We start from the raw sequence: 24,800 nt of genomic DNA, 5'->3' as shown, positions 1-24,800 counted from the left end.
CGACTGCTACGGTCGCAGGTTCGAATCCTGCCTCGGGCATGGATGTGTGTGATGTCCTTAGGTTGGTTAGGTTTAAGCAGTTCTAAGTTGTAGGGGACTGATGACCACAGCAGTTAAGTCCCATAGTGCTCAGAGCCATTTTTTTTAAAAAAATCTGCAGTTGGGATACCAGAAACATTCAAGCATATGGCTTCTTGCTAGAGATGAACCTTTCTTTCTCTTTGTTTGGCTCATTAATTTCAGAAGCATTATAGACATAAAAGTGGAGGTAATGGACTTGTACCACTATTGAAATAAGCCTTTCACATAATTGTGGCTCCTACACAACAACACTTTGCTTTGTCCAATACTGAATGGTGAAAGTGAACCTCATTTCACTGAATTAGATGGTTCCCTCGACGTCGACACAGGCTGGACGCAAAAGAAACGGTAGACGTCACGTAGCTGTGACAATGCAGTGTCACGTGATTTAGCCTAATACTAAACGGTGAAAGTGATGTTACGACATACAGTGGAATCTCGTTTTCCTAGACTAGATGGGACCCCAGGTCATCTGTATTACCCGGAAGATTAACAACTTGGAAGTTGAGAAAAAAATTGGAATGACATTGCTTGAATGCCATAAACATATACGTCATGGTTACTTACACGCAATCATATGAATTATACATTATCTTCCCACAAAATTTGAGTAGATATTGAAAAATCGAGTTTTATACATTAAAATAACAAGTTTCTTTGGAGCCAGTTTATTACCTCATTTATGGGCTGCACGGTCAAACATGCGTTTCACCAGCACTAGTTCGGCCGAAGTTATTTCCATCTTGTGTCCTAAATAAATCATTACTTTGTCCGGCTATTTTGTTGTATCTGCATGTGTCATATCAACTTCAGCTAATCCATCATCACATTCTTCGTGTCTAGAAATGAACAAACAAAAAACTGTAGTTAGCGTCATTCTCGTTCCTCAGTTAGTCTTAACGTCATGAACTCCTACATCTGAGGATCCTGGAATGATTACGAATGCTTTAACGAGCTTCGACGGGTGCAAAATATGCAAAGTGCCCCAAAAGACTCACAAAAAACTGCCCAGTAGATTATTCTTCCAATCTGACAGCCTGAGACTCCACCACCAGATTCAGTAGCAGCGTTTCTCCACAATTCTTCTTTATCCATACAATGAAGTGCAACTTTTTGTCCATGGTCTAGTCACCTTCGTCTCTGTTGTGTCTTTTTACACTCGCGACAAATTGATCAATACAGTTCTGTACAGCTACGTGTTAACTAGCAACTCGCCAGAAACCGTGTGTTGGGGTGGGGGGGGGAGGCACATCTTCGAAATGCAGCTTGTATCTTTTGTCTAGAGTTTCCTTGTAGTTTGTATTGTCGATCTATATGAAAATGATGAAAAGACTGCACGCAACCGTCGATCGAGTGGGGCCAGGCACTGTCGCCAATTCGAAGCTGCGTCATGACAACGAACCAAGCCACAGCTGCTTCGTGGTCAATGACTGCGTGGTCTCGAGCAGCGTTGCAACACATACCCAGCTCGCCTACGTTCTCATGTAATCCCGAGGGACTTCATCCTGTTCCCCCGAGTGAATATAACGTTCAATAACATTCAAAGGACAAAGACGACATGGCCTGATACATCATCGCAGTGCTTCCCCAACTCCAGTTAAGTCCCTCCTCTCGGAGGGACGAATAGGATACCTTCTGATATCTTCCCGGTCCTACTTTTGTGCGGCTGCATAATTGCGAGAGTGTTGTCAGTGCTGGAGTTTGTTCACGAGCTAACTTTTTTATTATGTAGCACAAACAAACGTTCGATAGGATTCAGTTCGGGTGATCTGGATGGCCATACCATTGACTCGACATTGTCTAGACTGTTCTTCAAAGCAATCTCAAATAATTGTGACCTGTGACATGGCGCACTGTCATCCATAAAAATTCCATCATGTAATAGCTGCAAATGGTCTCCAAGTAGCCAAGCATAACCGTTTCCAGTCAGTGACCGGTTCAGTTGGACCATACGACCCAGTTCATTCGATGTAAACACATCCCACACCATTATGGAGCTACCACCATCCTACAAAGCGCCTTGTTGACAATCTGGGTTCAAGACGTCGTGGAGTCTGCGCCACACTCGAACCCCATCATCAGCAACTGAAATCGGCACTCATCTGACCAGGCCTCGATTTTTCAGTCGTCCAGAGCCCAACCGATAGGGGTCACAAGCCTGGGAGAGGCGCTGTAGGCGATGTGGTGCTGTTAGCAAAGGCACTCGCGTCGGACGTCTGCTGCCATACCCAATGACGCTAAATTTCGTTGCACTGTCCTAACGGATACGTTCGTCTTACGTCCCACATTGATTTCTACGTTTAAAAAACTTTCAAACGTGTGTGAATTCTTAAGGGACCAAACTGCTGAGTTCATCGGTCCCTAGACTTACACACTACTTAAACTAACTTATGCTAAGACAAACACACACACCCATGCCCGAGGGAGGACTCGAACCTCCGGCGGGAGGGGCCGCGCAGTCCGTGACATGGCGCCTCAAACCGAGCGGCCACTCAGCGTGGCGATTTCTGCGTTTATTTCATGCAGTGTTGCTTATCTGTTAGCATTGAAACCACTACCCAAACGCCGCTGCTCTCGCTCCTTAAGTGAAGGCTGTCGTACACTGCGTGGTCCTTGGTGAAATTTGGTTTCTCGGCACACTCTTGACATTGTGGATCTCGAAAAATTGGATTCCCTAACGATTTCCGAAATGGACTGTCCCACTCATCTAGCACCACTACCATTATGGATTCAACGTCTGTTAATTCCCGTGGTAGAAAATAGTCACGTCGTAAACAGATTCTCTTGAATCACCTGTGTGCAAATGACAGCTATGCCAACGGACTGCCCTTTTATAGCTTGTGTGCGCGATACTACCGCCATCTGTATATGTGCATATCGCTATCGCATGACTTTTGTCACCCCATTGTATTTGCCTGAGCGAAGACAGCCTCCTTTGGCAGTTGTGAGTCGACTCCAATGGTTATATTTTGAAGAGTTTTATTTGTTAGTAACAATATCTTAAATATCTTTTTGCAGAATATGACTCATTACTTTTTGTACATACATTGTATGCTATCACACATAAGGATAATGTTTATTAATGGGCGCAGCAAAATTCATAACGCATATTCATGACAAAGGAGGAGTGATCGACCAAATATTTCATAACATCGATATTTCGTGTGGTAGAGAAAATATATACATAAAACACATCGAACAATATTTACAAAACAGTACATAGAGTCTTTTTAACTTACCCATTGTGTTTTTCTTAAATAATGTCAAATACAACTATTTTTTCATTTCAATAGAGCGACGTTTTCACTGTTAAAAAGCCTATTTAATCGAAATTTCTTCACCTCTTTATGTTCCGGGGTCGATTTCAGGTGCAGCACACAGTTTTAGTCTTCCAGGGAGTTTCATAGCGCTCTAATGTATCTGCGGAAAACATTAAACGAAATGTGCTCTCAATAATAATTAGAAAAGCGAAGCATTTCAAAACGTATGTTCACTTGACATGTCGTGTTTGGTCTGCTGTAGTAACTTGTCTGTAAATTTCGATTAAGCATGTTTCTTACACAATGTGCAGTAATCGCACAATTGCCAATCGTATTAACGACGAACTGATTTTAGAATTATGAAATATATTACAACGAAATCTCTAGGACGAATATCAATAATAATACTGTTTCTTGTTTGAAATGTCTAAAAGTTTGCCTGCAATTAAACAGCTGAGATAGTAAAAGACATTGTCCCCTAGTCGACTCTGGTATTCTCGAACCACCCAGCCTCAGTCAAGTGTATGCTCAGGAATGTGCTCCTAGGAATGTTCTATCTCAGCATTACCCTTTTTTCTGTGAACAACAAATGATGAACGGTAACGATGTTGTGAGACGCGCTTAATTTTCTCGAGTGCAGTTTTCCGTGTCCGGCCGCTGAACACGCAATACTCATATTTTCCGCTCGAAGCCCTAGCTCGGTTGCATGGCCTGCGCTGATAAATCACTTTGCCGCGAAATTACAGTTTTGCACCATGGCGCGCCCGCTGTGCTACAATTTTCCACCGATCCTCGTTCTTACAACCTCCTCCGACCATTACGAGCTGCTCACGGAGGAAAAACTTCTTTGTTAAAGAATTGAACATTATGTTATCTCGCCTCACATCTGGTGTAGTAGCTTAAGGCACTCATCGGCGACGCGAGACGTAGTACAACCAACCTCAGTTAATGATCTCGGAGATGATGCCTGGAAACTGCTGTGCACCACGCAATTCGCTTGGAATTTGTTATTTGCTCCATCAGCTTTAGCAGTTATAGAAAGAAAGGGGTAATAAGGGAGTAACGAGGTAGATAAGCAAATTGAGGACGGAGAAGCGGAAGGTAAACAGAAGGCGAAGGCCTATTTCCCACTCTGTAGGAGCGCATAAACGTGTTTAACCACCTGGATGCTAGCGCATCTAGGCGTTCTATAAAACGAGTCCTCTGCAATGCGCAAAGCACAACTGTCACTAGCTTCTCGTCGATTACAGTGCATCCGACCATCCAACTAAAAGTGAGGGCATTTAATATGTGGAAAAAAGAGTGGAACAGAGACCTTCAGCACCACAGTCTGAAACCAGACTGGCTTGCAAGATCGTGATTTACGGACTTTAAGGATGCGCTTACGTTGCGGCAACTTCCCCAATATAAAATGTATGGTAGCTGTAAGGTGGGGCTGTCATGTGGGGAAAGGTGCTGGAACAATGAAAATATACGTAGTCGATTGTTATCAAGGACGCCACTGGGATACAAGTCAAAATGAGAACATCATGTGAAAACAAAGTTATATTTATTATCGGGTGCGCATTAACCAAATAATACAGTAAACCACAGTTAAATGAAAGATCAAGTGTGCTCAGAACGAGCTCTTAAACTGAATGACAGGTACACTTGAAGTCAAAAAAAATAATAATTACGCGCCATGAATGAATTATCCGAATGGGACGGAAATCAGTAGGTGTGACGTACATGCTCAGAGAAACAAATGATTGCAGTTTCAAAAAAATTGGGTGATGTGTGCGTGTGTGTGTGAGTGTTTGTGTGTCTTACTCAGAACCAACTTTTATAGATGATACGAAAAAGTAGTACATCCCAGAGAACCTTAGAAGTGTGTGAGAATTCTATAACGAGTAAAAAACTCTGTACTCCAGATTCCAGACCGACGTGTGTTGGTCAGCAATAATGTTCACGTAAGTTTCGTCTGCTGCGGAGCCCCACGTTCAACACTGTTCAGCGAACAGTGTTCTACGGGACATTTGTACCTGTACCAGCACTGTACTCTGTCGTCAGGTCCGCCACAGATCAACACCTGTTCTGCTTTACAGAGCGGAGAAACCTCCGGCCTCCACATTTTGTAATGGGGCAAGAGGCGTCTAACCCCTTGTCGCCTACTTTTGCATTCACCGCCCTTCAACCATTTTACATCGAAGCTGGAGACAGTGGCACGCGAACCGTTTCCAGGTGCTGAGCCATAGCAATCAGCTCTTTTTCAAAGTCGCGTATGTCAGTGGATTCCCCCGCTTACGACATGTATCGTGGCTAGAATGATTCCCCACACACCTTTATTACCGTGCCAGGTGGTCACAACGCCAACAGATGTCGTCAGTCTCCCGCTGGGCAATGGTCATAATACACACATCAAAAAAGTTTTGCATCACCCCGGTTCCTACAACTCCTGCAGATAGACGTTGACTGTGGATATTGTATCGCACACAGCCCTCTTAACTGTTCAGAGATGTCACTAAATCGGCCCAAAGATATAAACAACCATGAATGAGCAGCGACTATTAGACGGAGGGTGTCCGACAGTTCCAGTCATTCCACCAGGAAGGAGGTACACGGCTCGTGTTGTCTATAGCTCAGCCATGCCTAGACGGTCAGTGCCGTAGTTCGATCGCGTCCACATTGTTACATTGTGCCAGGAAGGGCTCTCAATAAGGGAACTGTCCAGGCGTCTCGGAGTGAACCAAAACTATGTTTTACGGACGTGGAGGAGATACAGAGAGACAGGAACTGTCGATGACATGCCTCGCTCAGGCCGCCCAAGGGCTACTGTGCTACCGCTACCTATGGATTATGGCTCGGAGGAACCCTGACAGCAACGCCACCATGTTGAATAATGCGTTTCGTGCAGCCACAGGACGTCGTGTTATGACTCAAACTGTGCGCAATAGGCTGCATGATGCGCTGCTTCACTCCCGATGTCCATAGCGAGATCCGTCTTTGCGACGACGACACCATGCAGCGCGGTACAGATGGGCCCAACAACATGCCGAATAGACCGCTCAGGAATGACATCACGTACTCTTCACCGACGACTGTCGCATATGCCTTCGACAAGACAATCGTCGGAGACGTGTTTGGAGGCAACCCAGTCAGGCTGAACGCCTTAGACACACCGTCCAGCGAGTGCAGCGAGGTAGAGGTTCCTTGCTGTTTTGGGGTGGCGTTATGTGAGACCGAAGTACGCCGCTGATGGTTAAGGAAGACTCCGTAACGGCTGTACGATACGTGAATGCCATCCTCCTACCCATACTGCCACCAATCGGCAGCATATTGGCGAGGCATTCGTCTTCATGGACGCCAATTCGCGCTCCCTTCGTGCACATCTTGTCAATGACTTCCTTCAGGATAACATCGCTCGACTAGAGTGGCCAGCATGTTCTCCAGACATGAACCCTATCGAACATGCCTGGGATAGATTTAAAAGGGCTGTTTACGGACGACATGACCCACCAACCACTCTGAGGGATCTACGCCGAATCGGCGTTGAGGAGTGGGACAATCTGAACCAACAGTGCCTTGATGAACTTGTGGATAGTGCCATGACGAATGCAGGCATGCATCAGTGCAAGAGGACTGCTACTGGGTATTAGAGGTACAGGTGTGTACAGCAATCTGGATCACCACTTCTGAAGGTCTCGCTGTATGGTGGTGCAACATGCAACATGTGAAACTTCCTGGCAGATTAAACTGTTCCGGACAGAGACTCGAACTCGGGATCTTTGCCTTTCGCGGGCAAGTGCTCTACCATCAGAGCTACCCAAGCACGACCCACGCCCCGTCCTCACAGCTTTACTTCCGCCAGTACCTCATCTCCTACTTTCCAAACTTCACAGAAGCTCTCCTGCGAACCTAGCAGAACTAGCACTCCTGAGAGAAAGGATATTGCGGAGACATGGCTTAGCCACAGCCTGGGGATGTTTCCAAAATGAGATTTTCACTCTGCAGTGGAGTGTGCGCTGATATGAAACTTCCTGGCGGATTAAAACTGTATGCCGGACCGAGACTCGAACTCGGGACCTTTGCCTTTCGCGGGCAAGTGCTCTACCACGGCAAAGATCCCGAGATCGGGTCTTGGTCCGGCACACAGTTTTAATCTGCCAGGAAGTTTCATATCGGCGCACACTCCGCTGCAGAGTGAAAATCTTATTATGCAACGTGTGGTTTTCATGGGCAATAAAAAGGGCGGAAATGATGTTTATGTTGATCCCCATTCCTATTTTCTGTACAGGTTCTGGAACTCTCGGAACCGGTTTTAGAGAGACCGTTAGTGTAAAACAAAATTATGTTCGGAAAACCGATATTTCAACGGAAAGCAAAATTGATTTTGACTTAACTTGTAAAGAAAAGAGCTAGAAACGGTTTCTGGAATTCGACTTCGTCTTATGAGAGTTTTTTGAGATAAAAACGTCGTAGTAGACTTCGTCACTGATCATCGAAAATGTGCTATCCGAAAAAAGTCGCGAGCTCCGAGGAGATGTTGTTCATACAAAATTCGCAACGCTAGAAATTTAGTGAAATGCGGAAAGACCTGAGGGTGTAAACATTTGGCGTAGGCTATGGAAACTGACCCTCAACCTAAACTGATGCGACGTATTCTAAATAAGTGGACAGGCCCGTTATTGCCAAACAATCACTGGACGCATTCACATTCATTAAACATCTAGATGTATACGTACTGAGCGATTTAAAATGAAAAGACCTCACACGACGAGCAATAAAAAAGGCAGATAGCAAAATGAGATTTATTGGAAAAAATCCTCAGGAGGTGTACAGCCCGTCAAAGGACGTGACTTATAGAAACCTCCCTCGGCAGATGTTTGAGGTCGCTCGTCAGTTCGTGACCTTTACCAGATGGGATTGGTAGAGGGAACAGAGAAGATCCAAAGAAGAGCAGCGCGTTTCGTCACAGTTGCATTTAAAAAACGCGAAAGTGTCACGAAGTTACTCAACCAACTCCAGTGGCTTATACTGCAAGAGAGGGGCGCGCATCACGGGGTGATCTACTGTTAAAATGCCGAGAGCATGCCTTCGCAGAAGACTCAGAAAGGATGAAATAATCAGTCAGCCAGTTGCGTAAGACAGGTTTATTAGAACACTTGACCTAGGTTTCGATAATTATAAAATTACCTAGGTTTCGATAATTATAAAATTACCTTTTTCAGAAGGAGATGGTAACACCTAGAAATTTAACACTGTTTACAAAAGATCCAAGTAACACGGAAGTACCAAATGCAGGATAAATCACTAGAATCCATCAGTCAAAAAAATGGTTCAAATGGCTCTGAGCACTATGGGACTTAACATCTGAGGTCATCAGTCCCCTAGAACTTAGAACTACTTAAACCTAACTAACCTAAGGGCATCACACCCATCCATGCCCGAGACGGGATTCGAACCTGCGGCCGCAGCGGTTGCGCGGTTCCAGACTGAAGCGCCTACAACCGCTCAGCCACACCAGCCGGCCATCCGTTAGTCCACACATATTTCTTACATATTACAAGGTACATTGTAATACAGGGGTTTATGCTAATGGCTGATACTAGTCATCTCGTTAAAAATAAATGTTACTGTAAAACGAGCTCTTCATCCACGCAGCAAAGCCCCGGTCACCGTGTCATCCTCTGCTTTGCGGCGTCGTGTGGACGCGGTATGGAAGGACATACACTCCCGGCGGCCGACAGTAGTGGCCGAGCGGTTCTAGGCGCTACAGTCTGGAACCGCGCGACCGTAACGGTCGCAGGTTCGAATCCTGCCTCGGGCATGGATGTGTGTGATGTCCTTAAGTGAGTTAGGTTTAAGTAGTTCTAAGTTCTAGGGGACTGATGACCTCAGAAGTTAAGTCCCATAAGTGCTCAGAGCCATTTGAGCCACTCTCGGCCGTTTTGCACATTTTCCCGTCCTTGGAGCCGCTACTAGTCGGTCAGAAGTATCACGAGGCTGACTGCACCCCTGTACCATTCCTCCCACCTGGGAAACATCCTTGGCAGTACTGGGAATCGAACCCGATCCTTCACCTGCGTTGACCACCCAGCTGCGGAGGCGGATTAAATGCTATTGTGCCGTATAATTAAAATTATTTTCAAAGGATCTTCCGCCATATACCACAAGGTGGTTTGCGGGACGTAGATGTAGATGAAGAGATCGCTGACCTCACCTCGTCGATGTACTCGCACCGGATGTCCTTCCTCCCACGACCTCCAACGACCTACACAGAGGAACTGTTTCCACCTATGTCCCACAGCATCGCTCTTACGACGGTGTAAGAGGTATTAAACTACGAATCAAATATCAGATTCGCGTAGTAAAATTTTATTACGTGTTTAATACAATAACATCAAAAATTACTTTATCAGCAGTCGTTAATACGAGTAGATACAAATGCATTCGTCATATTTCTGGGACACAGCAAGGTCTACATGACATGTGTTACGAGTTTAGGTATTACTGTTCCTCGCCGCGAGGGGATACGAAGAGTCTCTGTGTAATCCACTGTTCTGAACAGATCATATCTACTTAGGAAGCAGAGGAAGGTTCGCTTCAGAGATTCATGCGTCCGGGAAGACGCGTACTGCAAAGTGTGTAACCCCTATTACCGTGGAAACGATCGAGCAGCCAGCAATTTGAATCTAATCTGCTACCTACTCGGTAAATTATTTACGGCCAATGAAATTTTAATGAGGTGTTATTGCTATAATTTAAGCAATACTACACGCCTGCCGAAATGCTTCTTAGCTTCGACCCTTCTGATGCGAGAAGGATAAAATGTTTGTTCAAAAGTGTAATTACGTGCATTACGTATACGCTGAGGAGATTTCCGTCTCGTACTGGAGCTGTTTTAGAGATCGAAACACGAATGAAAAAATCAAACTAGGTAGCTTCCGGACGCGCTCCAGACACAAAAAACGTAATGGACTTCATATTATCCTAGCGTCGGTTACCGCAGTATGCAGCAATAACTATGAGACGTTTATCATGAAAAACCAGTTCTTTACTTACAAATAGCAGCCTTTCGTAGCAGATTACTCTCACTATCACAACACTTTCACAGAGAACCTCTTACATACATAAGAAAACTATGGCCTCAGCACTTTGCGGAAGGAACTTCCGTTACAATAAATCACTTTACTTGTAATAACGGCCAATTTTTGTTCAACATAGGGTGGTCTAATTTCTTTCCTGTTGAACTCAGATAAATTGGGTTCAAATCCATAACGTCACCACACCAACTTAAGTGCCCATCTAAAGACGAAATATTGCATTATTAGTCGTATTATTGTTTTATTGTTAATTTCATTTTTATTATTATTGTCGTACTAGCTGAGAAAACTGGTGTTGCCCAGGTATTTACTTATAGCTGTATGCGAGATTTCGTTCACGTGGAATTTATTTTTCGCTTATTAAACCTTCTTTGTATACAAAGTTTGAAGTAGTATGATTGGGGACATGAACGAAGAACTTTTTTGCATCACCAACAGAAGAGAGAACCACATAGAGGTGGTTGTGCGAAAAGCAGCTGCCATTAATGTCTATGCCCACAGCACTTAGCGTCTAACCTTGTGCTTTGTTTATGGTCATCGCATAACATAAGCTCACAGGGAATTATATACGTTTAAAGCGAAATGGGGAAATATTAGGAATAAATGGGATTCAGGATATAAAATCTCTCACGACTGCCCTGCTTCCCGTCAAAATGTCCGCTTGTATGATGTAACGTTAGAGAGAAGTACCTTTAAGTATCTGTTAGTGACGGGTTCTGAGGAGCGAGAAATGCATGATGCTCTTGATCAGAGTTACTTTGCACCTCGCTTACGGAAGGAGTTTCCAAAGAGCTAGTTAAAGCTTGATGTTCTCGAGCCGCAGCAAGTCTCGCCTCGCCATTGTCATTTGATTTTTAATACCTCATAGTCCTCAGCTACTTAGCCGTTCTGTTTAATGCAGAAAGACTCGACCGTTTCCTATACATTTTCACTTGTAATCAAAACGAAATGAAAATGTAATGGTAGAAGTACCCAAATCGCAAAACAAAATAAATAAAAACTATCGTAAGAAGCAAAGTGAAATCAGTAAGTTCCTAAATCTAGCCTAATAGATTCGCTGTTAGTTTATATTCTTAAAGATAAGATAGCGGCGCTTAATTCTCTACCTGACGTAAACTTCCAAAAATACTTCTGTCACTGAATTAAAAAACTAACAGTTTATCCATTGCCTCTTTGGTACACTAAACCATGATGATAAAATACACGAACTACTAAGCCGAGCAGACGATTTTAGATGAGACTTTAAATTACGATATTTTTTTCCATGTTCAGGTTTTTATGAAATATGTTGCCCCAAGCTACGCTCAAATTACCTGTGAGAGCCACTTGAGAAGTAATGTAATAGTTCTGGCAATCAGCGTGTCCAAACAGACAAAAACACAGACATGACGATTTTACAGTTTTATAGTTAGCGGAGATATAGATACAGGGATGGTTCAGTATACAAGAATGTGTTATAAATAATATTGCAAATCTGTCATATAATAATGAAAATATACTATTTAAACTTGATACTTATGTCATAGCTTTTATATTACCTTCACATACATTATTCGAATCACTTCATCGCATGGAGTGAATACTCATGGACAACGTGGATCAATGTTTAGCCCCTTTGATTCCTTTAATGCAGACGAGTATGGATCAAGTTGAGACTCTATCGCGTACTACACGGAAGTTTAAAAGATTTAAGTTACTCCAGTGATTCCTAAATCAAGTGGACACAAACAAACGTATATTTTTTCTGTATTCTGTCTGTTGTTGATTATACTAATATTGATGTTTAAATCAGCCAAATGTTGTTAGAGATTTTGGGTGGAATATTGACAGGTATTGTAGTGTTTTATGCATGGGATATTTTCTTCTCTAACATTCGTCTCTTGACAGTTTTCACTTTCACAGCTTCAGAAGCGGTTGTGAGTGTGTGGGTGCTATTCTGTCATTCTGCGCAACGGATTAATATGAGATGTACCCTTTACCCTGTGGCTCCTGCAAGATGCAATTTCCATCCCCACACTACTGCAGAAGTCAGACAGACGCTCCTAACGTTCTAAAGAGAAATGCCTGAAAAACTTTCAGCAATAAATATCTTCTGGAGTCGTCCGCTTTAAGGAAATGACACAAAAGTTCACAAAATTTTTTACGTATCTAGTGGGATACTTGGGTACTGGAGTAGTGCTATTTAGTGTAAGAAAAACATGAAACTAACGAAAATTATTACTTATTTTGCAAAAATTCTGAGAAATCACAATTGCACTTTTAGTTATGAACTGAACAAGTTATTTCCGGGTTCTTTTCGGAATGTGAAGTTACCTCTTAAGGATAGGATTCGCTAATGAAATTTCTATACAAAGTAAAGATTGTTATTGACTTGGAAGAATGGCTGAGAGCCACACCTACTCAGCTTGAATAATTATCCGTTAGAATGTTGCTAGGTACGGTCGACGCGGTCGCGTGTGAAATGCAGTGAAGTGTATTGTTGTGGAGGAAATATGGGGCTCGCAAGAGCTGTAGCGCACAATACCGTAAGCTGCCATGACTGCTGTCTGCGACGCTCGCTGCTGACAAATAAGATAACTCTCGTTCTATCTGGATTGACCTTTGCCAATCAAACTCTCCCTACTCCTTGATGAAGTCAAGGACTCCTATTCGCCCCTAGTCTAACTATTGGCATGGTACACTGGTCAGATAACCAGTCCACCGCGATGCCACTCAAAAATTCACTCGCAGGCGTTTAACTATAACTCTGTCCGTTCACACCACACAATAAGTGTGACGGCCAACACAGTGAACAACGCTTAATCGCAAGGACTCAATATAGAGTCGCACTCCAATTCGCTCTCGACAGAGGTGCTCTCCCAGTGAAGTACTGAGGAGAGACTTGTTCCTTGCTCTTTGAGTACACGAGCGCACACGCTTTGGTTACGTGTTCTCGCTCCAAGAGCGACAACAGAACAGCCCCTCTCCACGCCAGACGTGAAGTGGTATATCTTTCAGTCTCTTCCATTACTCCTTCAGCTCAAGGCATCAGGAACATCGTCTGCCAATCAGCATTGCTCTTCTAAAACGGGAGAATGACGTTTCGTTTATGACGACCAATCCGGAAATCTGTAAGATCGGCGTTTGGCGTTTGCTGTCTCCTTGTGAAAACCTCTAAAACTGCGTGCTGTGTTTGTAAAGACTGTGTAGTCTGGGCATTCCCACACAATGTAGCGGAATTTGCTTTTAAGCCGAACACGGGGTAATTCTCCGCTTTCACTTGGGCAAACGCTGTCCGCTCCACAGGCGATCGCCATCCAACGTAGATAGGTTGAATCGTCCTCTGAAGGGACTGGCCTCTTGGCGTGCGGTCCGCCTCTCCCGAACTAAAAGTTCTTGTGACCGTTGTGTCTTGAATGTGTGTGTGTACGCCAGCCTCGAGTATCTCAACCCTGGTGCGCACTTCTTATTTGCGTATCATTTACATGAATTCATACAACATCGAGTTTGGGTTCGAATGAAGCGTCTTGATGTGCGGAATATGGTTGTGAGGGCGGAATATGCAAGCAATGAAGGTCAGGAGACCATGACGTCTTACACGGTTTTTGCTAACATTGGTAACACCTGAAGATGCCGCTATTGGTTCTCATTACTTCGTTCAGTTGGATGTCAATCTTTGTTGTACGTAACTTTTTCCCTGCTTAAGAGCGCAATATTCGCCAGTGCTCTGTACAGGATACTTGCATCGTTTCCTGCTAGCTTCTGCAGGAAATTCAACTTTAAGCCAAGTTTTTTTTTCCTGAGATGTTGGCACAATGTTGCTTAAATATCAGGGGCCAATCGATGGTGTGCCACATATATTTTGGGGAGTAATTATGAGGAATTAAAATCGGTTTAAACAACACACTTAATGTATCTCGATGAGCGATTCAGTTTGACATGCCGTAAGTATTTATTTACTTAATTACTTACCCAGCAGTACATAATGTGTTCAAATGGCAAAATTAGTTATTACCGCATTATTTGCATCATTTGTAAATATATGTTGCGCCAAGTGCCCAATAAAAATATCGAAGAATCGCTTCAAATTTCGAAAGGCATAGGAACTCTACACCAATGTCATTTAAAATCAACTGTAAGCCAATTTTATGTAGCGCCTCATCAACTTTCATATCACTTAAGACTGCGGATTATTGGTAACGTCACAAGTTAGAAGGATTCGTGTGACATTATGTAACAAATTACGGTAGAATTTATTTAGGGTGGTTACTGAAAATGATTAAAACTTATCTGAGGACGGTCAGAGGGTACTCGCATCATAGATCTTCTAGTTACGAGTGCAGTTTCTTACGCAGCACTACTTAGCACACACTGAACGTCGACCCGCCATGCCATGTAAGCAAGTCATTTAGACTCTGGAAAATAGCCGTATGCACGTCAGTTAGAAAATGTTGCACCAGACAAATGCACACTCGCAATGGCGGTAAGACGCTGGCGTCTTCTCTTTTCGACATGTAGTCATTTATTAACGAACGTAATACACAGTGAATAGCTCGCAAGATTTGTAGCAACCCTTAAAAAAATGTGTCGAAAAAAGGCAGTGGCCTTGTGCCACTTAAGCTGGGACGGTTTCCCTTTTCCCAAAAGACGTGCACCTTAACTGTATGCAGAACAATACTGCCTTAAGACGCAATGAAAAGAAAAAAGTCAATGAATATTTTATCCACACACCACCATCGGTAATGGATGTCGTTTGCATCCTTAATAGTCAGTTAGTTCTACGAGAGGTGCCGTCGCGAATAAGACCTTGCCGCCTCCAGTCTGGCTGTCTTGCGGTTGAAGTAAGGACGGATGAAAATAAATGGGAACAAAAGGGCTGCGTCTCGTACCATGCACTAGGATAACTAAGAAGTAGTCCATGGCTGAAGAGACAAGAATCGCAAATCGATTGCGTTGTGCCCGTTAAAAGATAGTAAAAACGCATTAGTCTGTACTTCCTGATGGACTACAATTTCTGCGCTATAGCTCATACCCAACGAAAAGACAAATGCGAGAATTTTCTTACAATGCGTAAATATGAACACTTATTATATGCATCGCACTCACACACACACACACACACACACATACTATGAGTGGAGATGGCCATGAGACATTCGCAAAGAAAACCAGTGTCAAGAGGGAATGCGACTGCTAACTTTCAAGGAATAATTGATACCTCTTCTAATCACTGTTAGGTTATGTTTTCAATAACATAACAGTGATTAGAAGATTTCTCTCATGGCGCAAGTCATAATGTTGGAAATGGAAAGTACGAGAGATACGAGAAAATCTTCATAAAACCATCTCTTTCAACCAACTGCCAGATAATATTACAGTCCACAACGACCAGAAACGTTTGGTCTTCATTTGCTCGAGTTCTGAAACAAAAATTTTATGGCAGCCCTACGCCACGGCGATGATTCACTCGGTTCTACCTAAACATTTTAATTTTTAGTAACCAGCAGTCAGGCTGTAGCTGGTGTCAGTGACAATGGAATCTTTGGATCTTGGCACGAACTTAAATACAGTGTTCATACGTTTATACTACAATTTCTGCAAGTTTATTTTAAAAGTCATTATTTTACTGACTGGTTTGATGCTGCCCGCCACGAATTTATCTCCTGTCCCAACCTCCTCATCTCAGAGACGATCTTGAACCCAACGTCCTCAGTTAGGCCCATTTGCTGGATGTACTCCAATCTCTGTCTTTCTCTACAGCTCCCTCCAGTATCACGGAAATTATTCCCTGCAGTCCTAACTCATGTCCTATCATCCTGTACCTTGTGATTGTCTTCTACATATGTCCCTTTCTACGGTTGTTCTGCGGAGAAGCTCCTCATTGTTTACTTTATCGGTCCACCATTTCTCAAACGCTTCGAGTCTCTTCTGTTCCCGTTTTCGCAAGAGTCCATGATTCACTGCCATACATTGCTATGCTTCAAATGTACATCCTCAGAAATCTCTTCCTTAAATTAAGGTCTATGTTTGATACTGATAGTCTTCTTTTGGCCAGGAACGTTGTCCTTGCCTATATTGGTCTCCATTTTATACCCTCTTTGCTTTTCCCGCCAAGGGTTACTTTGCTTCCAAGTTAGCAGAGCCCCTTAACTTCGTCTACTTCGTGATCATCAGTCCTAATGTTAAGTTTCTCGCTGCTCTCATGTCTGCTGCTTCTAATTGCTTTTGTCTTTCTTCGATTTACTTTCATTTCACATTCTATACTCATTAGACTGTTCAATCCATTCAACAGAGTCTGTAATTCTTCTTCACCTTCAGTGAGGATAGCAATGTCATCAGTGAATCTTATCATTGATATCCTTCCACACTGAATTTCAACCGCACTCTTGAAACTTCCTTCTATTTCCGTAATTGCTTCTTTGATGTATAGATTGAACAGCAGGTGCGAAAGATTCCATCCTTATTTTACACCCTTCTTAAACCGAGCACTTCGTTCTTGGTCTTCCAGACTTATTGTCCCCTCTTTGTTCTTATGCATATTGTGTATTACCCGCCTTTTCTATAGCTTACTCCTATTTTTCTGAGAATTTTGAACATCCTGCCCAATTTTCCATTATTTCCAGTCGACAAACTCATGAACATATTTTGATTTTTCTTCATTTTTGCTTCCACTAGCAAACACAGCATTAGGACATATTTTTCCTAAGGCCAAACTGATCTTCATCTAAGATATCCACAGTTTTCTTTCCATCATTCTGTATACTGTCCTTGTCAGCAGCTTGAATGCATAAGCTGTTTAGCTGACTGTACGATAGTTCTCGTACTTATCCGCTCTCGCTGTCTTCGGCACTGTGTGGATGAAATTTTTCCAGAAGTCCAATGCTGTGGTGCCTGTCGCATATTCACACGAACTTGTATAGTCATTACGTTGCCGCTTCCACCAGTGGTTCCAGAAAATTCGATGGAATGTTATCTGACCGTTCTGCCTTATTTGATTTTAAGTCTTCCATAGCTCTTTCAGATTCTGACAAACACTGGATCCTCTTATTTTTACCATATAAACTCCATTTCTTCTTCTATCACGTCCTCAAACAATTATCCCTTCTCACATATCGCTCCAGTGCATTCTTTCCACCTATCCGCTCTCTCCTCTGCGTGTAACAGTGGATTTCCCAATGCACTCTTCATGTTGTCACCCTCACTTTTCATTTCACCGAATGTTGTTTTATCGTTTCTATATGCTGAATCAGTCCTTCAGAAGTTTTTTTTTCTTGATACATGTGCTGCAGCCATTTCGCCTTGGGCTTTCCTGGACTACCTATTTATTTCATTCCTGTCCGCCCCTGGTAGCTGAGTGGTCATCGCGACGGAATGTCATACCTAACGGCTCGGGTTCGATTCCCGGCTGGGTCGGAGATTTTCTCCGTTCAGGGACTGGGTGTTGTGTTGTCCTTATTATCATCATTTCATCCCCATCGACACGCAGGTCGCCGAAGTGGCGTCAACTTGAAAGAGTTGCACCAGGCGAACGTTCTACCCGACGGGAGGCCTTCGCCACACGGCATTTCCATTTTCCATTTCATTCCTAAGAGATTTATTCATCTATGCACCTGTTTTTCCACGAACGGGGTAGCCGCGCGGTCTCGGGCGTGTTGTCACGGTTCACGCGGCCGTCAGAGGTTCGAATCCTCCCTCGGGCATGGGTGTGTGTGTTGTCCCTACCGTAAGTTACGTTAGAAGCAATGTATGCCCATTATGTACGTTGATCATGCTACTGTGGATAAAATAGCGAATGTTTCGCATTGTAACTTACTAGTCTTCAAATACAGCGGATGTAAATAAAAGGGATGTAAATAAAAGCGACCGAAAGTATCTTTCTTTCATAACAGTGCGCCTCGGTCAACGGAGCTGGAGGCTGCCCTGCAACTCGTCCCAGTAGCTGGGAATCAATTAAGAAGCGTGGCGTTTACTGCCTCCGCACGGTAGAATTTGGTGCAGGTTCATATACATTCAAGAGAGGCAATCAGGCGGCTGAAGGAATACGCTAGCCGCAATTATGGAACCGGCTCTAGGGGAGCGCTCGGTCCCACGCGTCTAGCGGCCGTCTAGACCGCTCAAGGAGAGCGCCGGTCACGCTGCAGCCGCGGGCGTCGGTGGCGCTGGCACCACCTGCATCTGCCTCTGCCTATGCTTCTGCCCACCGTCCACCGCCCGGCGCCTGCCAAGCCCGCAACCCGCTCCGCGCGCCCGTGCGCCGTGTTCTCGCACTCACAGGGGCTGCAAGCACTGGAAGTGCAACCAAATTAAGCACCGGTTAAAAAATCGGTCAGATCCAGGAGACATCGCGCTAATATCGCTACAGCCTCGTTGTTTCGTGAACAAAATTCGAGCTTACGGGGTATCGAATCAGATTTGAAGTCATGACTGGAGTCAAGAATTTTTAGCAGACAGACCTCGATACTTTATTCTTAAGGGGGGTAGGACGTCAAACGGGCCGACTTGGAGCAGCAGAGGCACCACACGACATTTTAATTTTCACTGTCTATACTTTTACAAATAAATTCATAAAACTTTGTCAACACGACCAGGAAGGATTCAGGATTCAAACTCATAGCAATGTAAGTTCAAAAGTATAACAAAATAAATTTCTTTTACGTGTGAAATTTCACTTGCTATTGGCTGCATTTGTTGCTATAGGTACACTTTTCTTCACAAGTAAGAGAGATTCTTCGATGAATTTTGCACAGCACACAAACCATACTTACAGGTGAATGAAACTCTAGAATATATTTAATTAATGAAAAAATGAATGAGCTCGCACATTTTAAACTTCATGTTTAGAAAAAACTCAAATTTTATGGTTAATTATCTCAATTTTTAGCACAGTTTTTAATATATTTGGAAAATTCTAGAGTTTCATACACCTGTAAGTATGGTTTGTATGCTGTGCAAAATTCATCGAAGAATCTCCCTTACTTATGAAGAAAAGTGTACCTATAGCAACGAATGCAGCCAATAGTAAGTGAAAAAATGATATGACATTTCACATGTAAAAAAATATATTTTGTTATATTTTTGAACTTCCACTGCTATGAGCGTGAATCCTGAACCCTTCCTGGTCATGCTGACAGAGTTTTATGAATTTATTTGTGAAAGTATAGACAGTGGAAATTAAAATGTCCTGTGGTGCCTCTCCTGCTCCAAGTCGGCCAGTTTGACGTCCTACCCACCTTAAAGAGACGAAATCGGCCGTCGTAAAGGCAACTTCTGGAGTACCTGTAGACTGTGTTTTAGGGCCGTTACTGCTTGCTAATACGCTGTCCAGTCACATTAATATGACCACCTACCTAAAGCCTTTTGCAACGGAGGTCGCTGCAAGACGTGGAAGAAGAGAGTCAGTGAAGTTCTGGAAGGTACCGATAGGGATGCGGAGACATGCTGCATGCAGTGCGGTGGCCAGGTGGGTTAGGTTTCTCCGTCCATAATCCCAGGTGCGAGCAGCCCGATCGATGTCGTTCCATAAATTCTCGATTGGGTTTAAATCAAGAGAGTTTGGTAGCCAGGCGAGTACGGTAAACTCATCCCGATGCTCTTCGAACCACGCACGTACACTACGAGCTGTGTGACATGTTGCATTTTCCTGCTGGTAGATGCCATTGTGGCGACGAAAAACAAACTGCATGTAGGGTTGGACATGGTCCCTCTAACAACCCTACCACAACAAAGGCAAAAATTTAATAATTAATGTGGTGATGCTCACGCTGCTAAATACTGCATTTTCGGGTAACAACACAGTTATTATGTGGCAGGTGTCATTAGAGCACAGTTAATAAAGTCATTTCGTGTAATAATGAATAAACTAGGCACTCATCTTTTCGTGTTGATGGTCTTGTTGTATAATCATGGCTCAATCGTCGAAAATCTAGGTGGCGATGATTCCAAGCTCGGATGCAAAGAGGCCTAGGTTTTATACTGCTATATTTAAAAGTTTTATAGATGTGTTTCACAAACCATTCTTGAAGATTAAACCTTTGAAAGTTAGCACAATGGTGATGTAAAAAATAATCAGCACTCCGAATTTAAGATACACTTCCTTTTTATTGCTTTTTTTGCAATATCACGTAACACACAAAACATCACTTCACAATACAAAACATACTTGAAAACATCTTCCTCACTGTTAAAGTTCACATTTTATAAGCTGACTACGTTATGCGTCTTTCCAACATGACGTCCAAGACTTGACCTTCTCAAGGTCCGACACTCTAACTAAATAATAATCGCTTACGCGCCCAAAAACCAGAGTTACAAGTACGACAAAGATCATAGTGACAAAAGAAAGAATACACATAAGAATAATATCATTGCAATACAAACATATTGATATATCAAAGTACCTCTACATTAATGAAATCAAATCTGAATGTTGTCTCAGAAATATGTCAACTACTTTACAGAAACACAGTAGAATATTGCTGGTATGGTTCAAATGGCTCGGAGCACTATGGGACTCAACTGCTGAGGTCATAAGTCCCCTAGAACTTAGAACTAATTAAACCTAACTAACCTAAGGACACCACACACATCCATGCCCGAGCCAGGATTCGAACCTGCGACCGTAGCGGTCACGCGGTTCCGGACTGAAGCGCCTAGAACCGCACGGCCACTCCGGCCATTGCTGGTATCGAGATGTTTAGTTAAGGTGCCGTAATGGTTACGTAACTCAAGTACCATTACATCCCCAAGGGTAGACGCGTACTAGTATTTCAGAATCACAATATAACAGAGAATTTCTCAAAACTTTCCTTCCGACAATTACTGCACGGCGTTTGCTTTCAGATGTTTCACGTTGTACACGCCAACGGCCATCTATCCCTCTATCACCTGAAACAGTCACCTGCAGCTAATCAGAGGACTTCCAGTTGCAGTATGGGCTTTCACACTCCAGCCTTTGTCATCGATGAACAGCAGTCAGCATGAACCAGGCATCTTCTGCGGAGGGCCAAATGCAGCAACGTTCGCTGAACGATCATCCAGGAGACACTGTTGGTAGGCCTTTGGTTCATCTGGGCGGTCATTGCCCAACAGTTACACGTGTATTCGCCCGTACATATCTCCGCAGCCGTCGTTAACACCTGTCATCTATGGCGCTTGCTGCATCCTAGTTGCCTCCGCGTCACTTCTGGACAGCGCCATTTTGTCCAGCACGGTATATTTTAACAAGGCAGCATGCGAACCGTTTACGAACTTCACCGTTTCAGAGGCGCTTCCACTCCTATCCCGAAAGCCAATGATCACGCCCTTTTGGACGTCGAATAAATCTCTCCGTTTCCGCGTCACGTCGACGACTGTACTGTTTTCCGCGTCCCCCCGGTACGCACTCTACAGGGTGTTCGAAAATTCCCGTTACAGCCTTCCAGGACTTGTAGAGTGGAATGAGTAGATAATATTTTGAACTGGAACTCATGCCTGGAAACGTACGGCTTCTGTGCTACAACCATTTGAAAACATGTTGATAATGCAACCACTTTTACAAGTAACTGATCGGGCGTGATCCAGTACATCACTTGTTTTACAATTCCACTCATTAACAGCCAAAGAAATTGTTCGTTTACTCATTGTCTTGTTGTCCTCAACGTGATGCAATACGGCCTTTTCCAATTCGGGTGTGCGGTGTATCCTTAGAGCACCAAAGTCACGCCTGCTGACGTTGAAAGTACCCTTTCTCGAAGCCGATGAGTAATCGTGGCAAAAAGCGTATGGGATGGAGTCATACGTTGTGTATAACGATCGCCATACAGAAGAATCATCGGTATATTCTGCAAATGCGTACTCAACCATGTTGGGTTAACACTAACAGAAACGTGAATGAGGCTCGAACCAGTTCAGAGAGGTAGGGCAGAGTCAAATGACATCAGCCAATCCGACGTAGGCACCGGCCCACCGAGACTACACTGTTGCATACGTACGTAGCAAACATGTATTCAAAAGGTGGTAGCATGGAAACTGTGTTTCCGGGCACGCGTTCCCATTCAAAATACACCCCTCTACAACACGTAGAAGTTCGAAACGGGAATTTCCGAACATGTTTATACCCTCCACTGCTCGTGCTGCCCGTTGTCATCTGTGAGTTCAAATGGTTCAAATGGCTCTGAGCCCCATGGGACTTAACAAAATGGTTCAAATGGCTCTGAGCACTATGGGACTTAACATCTGAGGTCATCAGTCCCCTAGAACTTAGAACTACTTAAACCTAACTAACCTAAGGACATCACAGACATACATTCCCGAGGCACTATTCGAACCTGCGACCGTAGCGGTCCAGACTGCAGCGCCTAGAACCGCTCGGTCACTCCTGCCGGCCATCTGTGAGTGGTTGGTACACGTTGACATCGAACTTAGGCCTGGTCATGTTAATGTGACTGGACCGTCTACATAGATCATCTAGTGGATAACATCAGTAACCCTTTGAGGCACTCGGCAGAAGCTGCTGTACTCTGTATGAAAGTTGAAACGCCAGAGGACTGCAGCTAAGTGCAGGAAGATCTGAGGATCGATCATTGGTGGAGGGACTGGCAGCTAACTCTGAATGTAAATTAAAGTAACGAACTGCGTATAAACAAGCGAAGACATCCATAACTGTTCGATTGACAACAGATCAGTGGAAACAGTACGGATGGTTGCCTAAATTGTACCACATTTCAGATTTTATTTATTTTAACCTAAACAGTAGGTTATTTTTAGACTATTTTAACAATGCCATCTTCAACTGGAGGTTGTTGTTCTTAGCATCTAATTGAAAAATGGAAATTCTGAGAAATACACGCGACATTTAATTTTCTAAACGTCTTCAAGTAATAAAACTTAGGAATCTGGTTCCCTAATTTTTACCAGTGGGTGAATAAATTGTACCACCCTTTTAGACTATATCCCTGAGCTTAAAGATCTGTACTAGTCTAAGTTTAAGAGAATGTTCCATATTTTAGTTCTTAAATCACTATCTATAGGCATTGCAACTATAACTTTCTCACTGCCTTTCCCACCCCTGCAAACATTGCACGAATCCACGTTTTGCATTTCATGCATCCGATCATTTCTTCCTCGCTCAATACGCACTACCATTCCTCTGTTTTACTGATGAGTTTCTATCGTACCTTCCACATAAAGCCTCAAAAACACTTCCTTTCCACACTCTGGGCTGTAGCTCTGGATTTCTTTTCCTTTGCGTCGGTCAGCTCTTTCTTGTTTTTAAAAAAAGTTTGCTTGTAGTTTTCATAATTTCCCTCGGTTCAGCGATATTTGTTGGATGGACACCTTCGACCTACGTTTCGCCCGCCATGGCTTCTTCTGCAGTGAAATTGTGAGGCAGTCCGTTTCGTTCTGCAATACCGAAGTTTTATTACGACCGACATGCTTAAACCTATCTTATCCTTTTACTTCGAAGAATATGCTCTTCCAATTCGTTTCCAGCTGCGTTGGAGAACGCTTTATTGCTACCAAAAGTTTTTATATACCCGTTTACATTTTTGTTATTATTTTCACTGTTCCCCTTAATTGCTGTCTTACGAATGTTACACATACGTCCACGTTACTCCAATCCATGAACCCATTAAATATACTGTTACAGATAAATGAATTTCATCCGTGTTCCATTTTCCGTAATACCTTCCTGTTGCAACCCTGCATTATAAAATAATTATTTATTTGTTAAATGGGATAAACAAGGCATTAGAAAATTCGCCGCGTCACTTCTAAACGTTATGATGCATTAATTATACTAAATGTATATTTTAAAGGTCATTATACGAGCAAGTGTCTTAAATTTCATAAATACAATAGCGGAAACTTACAGGGGTACATTACAGGCAACGTCTCCATTTCCCATTTGTCAGCTTTGCACAAAAGAACCCCAACGGATTCAGATTCATGACTGTCTGTAAACTAAGATTGTTTCTTGTACAGTCACATATAAATATGTTATCACATAACTCATAACACTAAATCTCTTCGCTACGTACACAAAAAGTTAGACGAAAACTACAGCAAAATGAAAGTTTTCTTCAGGCGATCTGTTCCTCAAAAAACAGAACTCAAAGCTGAGAGTATGTTCCTAAGAAGCACGTAGATCACGCTGACTGTATTGAATGTCGGACAGTGGAAGAGATACAAATTTTATACCAATTGTACACATCTGGAGCTGGTACAATTTCGGTAACTCCCCTAGATGTCACATTCTACAATGATTGTCACATTCAAGATTGTCAAGTTTAAGACCTTATTTGCTCATTAATCTATCTTTAAACAGCATGTTCTGAGTAAAAGTCAACAACAATTACAAAATTTCCTTTTTTTATTTTTGTAGTGGTCATAAAGTAGTTCAAGCTTGGTAGCATATGTT

General features: G+C 43.2%; 1 protein-coding gene across 2 annotated transcripts in view; it reads left to right on the top strand.

Annotated features, from left to right (window-relative positions):
• LOC126088568 (follistatin) overlaps positions 1-24,800 on the top strand; it is an 800,862-nt gene that overhangs the window by 675,957 nt on the left and 100,105 nt on the right. The gene's annotated exons all lie outside the window — the stretch shown is intronic.

Source organism: Schistocerca cancellata, chromosome 6, assembly GCF_023864275.1.
Source record: "Schistocerca cancellata isolate TAMUIC-IGC-003103 chromosome 6, iqSchCanc2.1, whole genome shotgun sequence".
Classification (NCBI taxonomy): domain Eukaryota; kingdom Metazoa; phylum Arthropoda; class Insecta; order Orthoptera; family Acrididae; genus Schistocerca; species Schistocerca cancellata.
The sequence above is the reverse complement of the archived record's forward strand: the minus strand, read 5'-3'. Positions and strand labels throughout refer to the sequence as shown.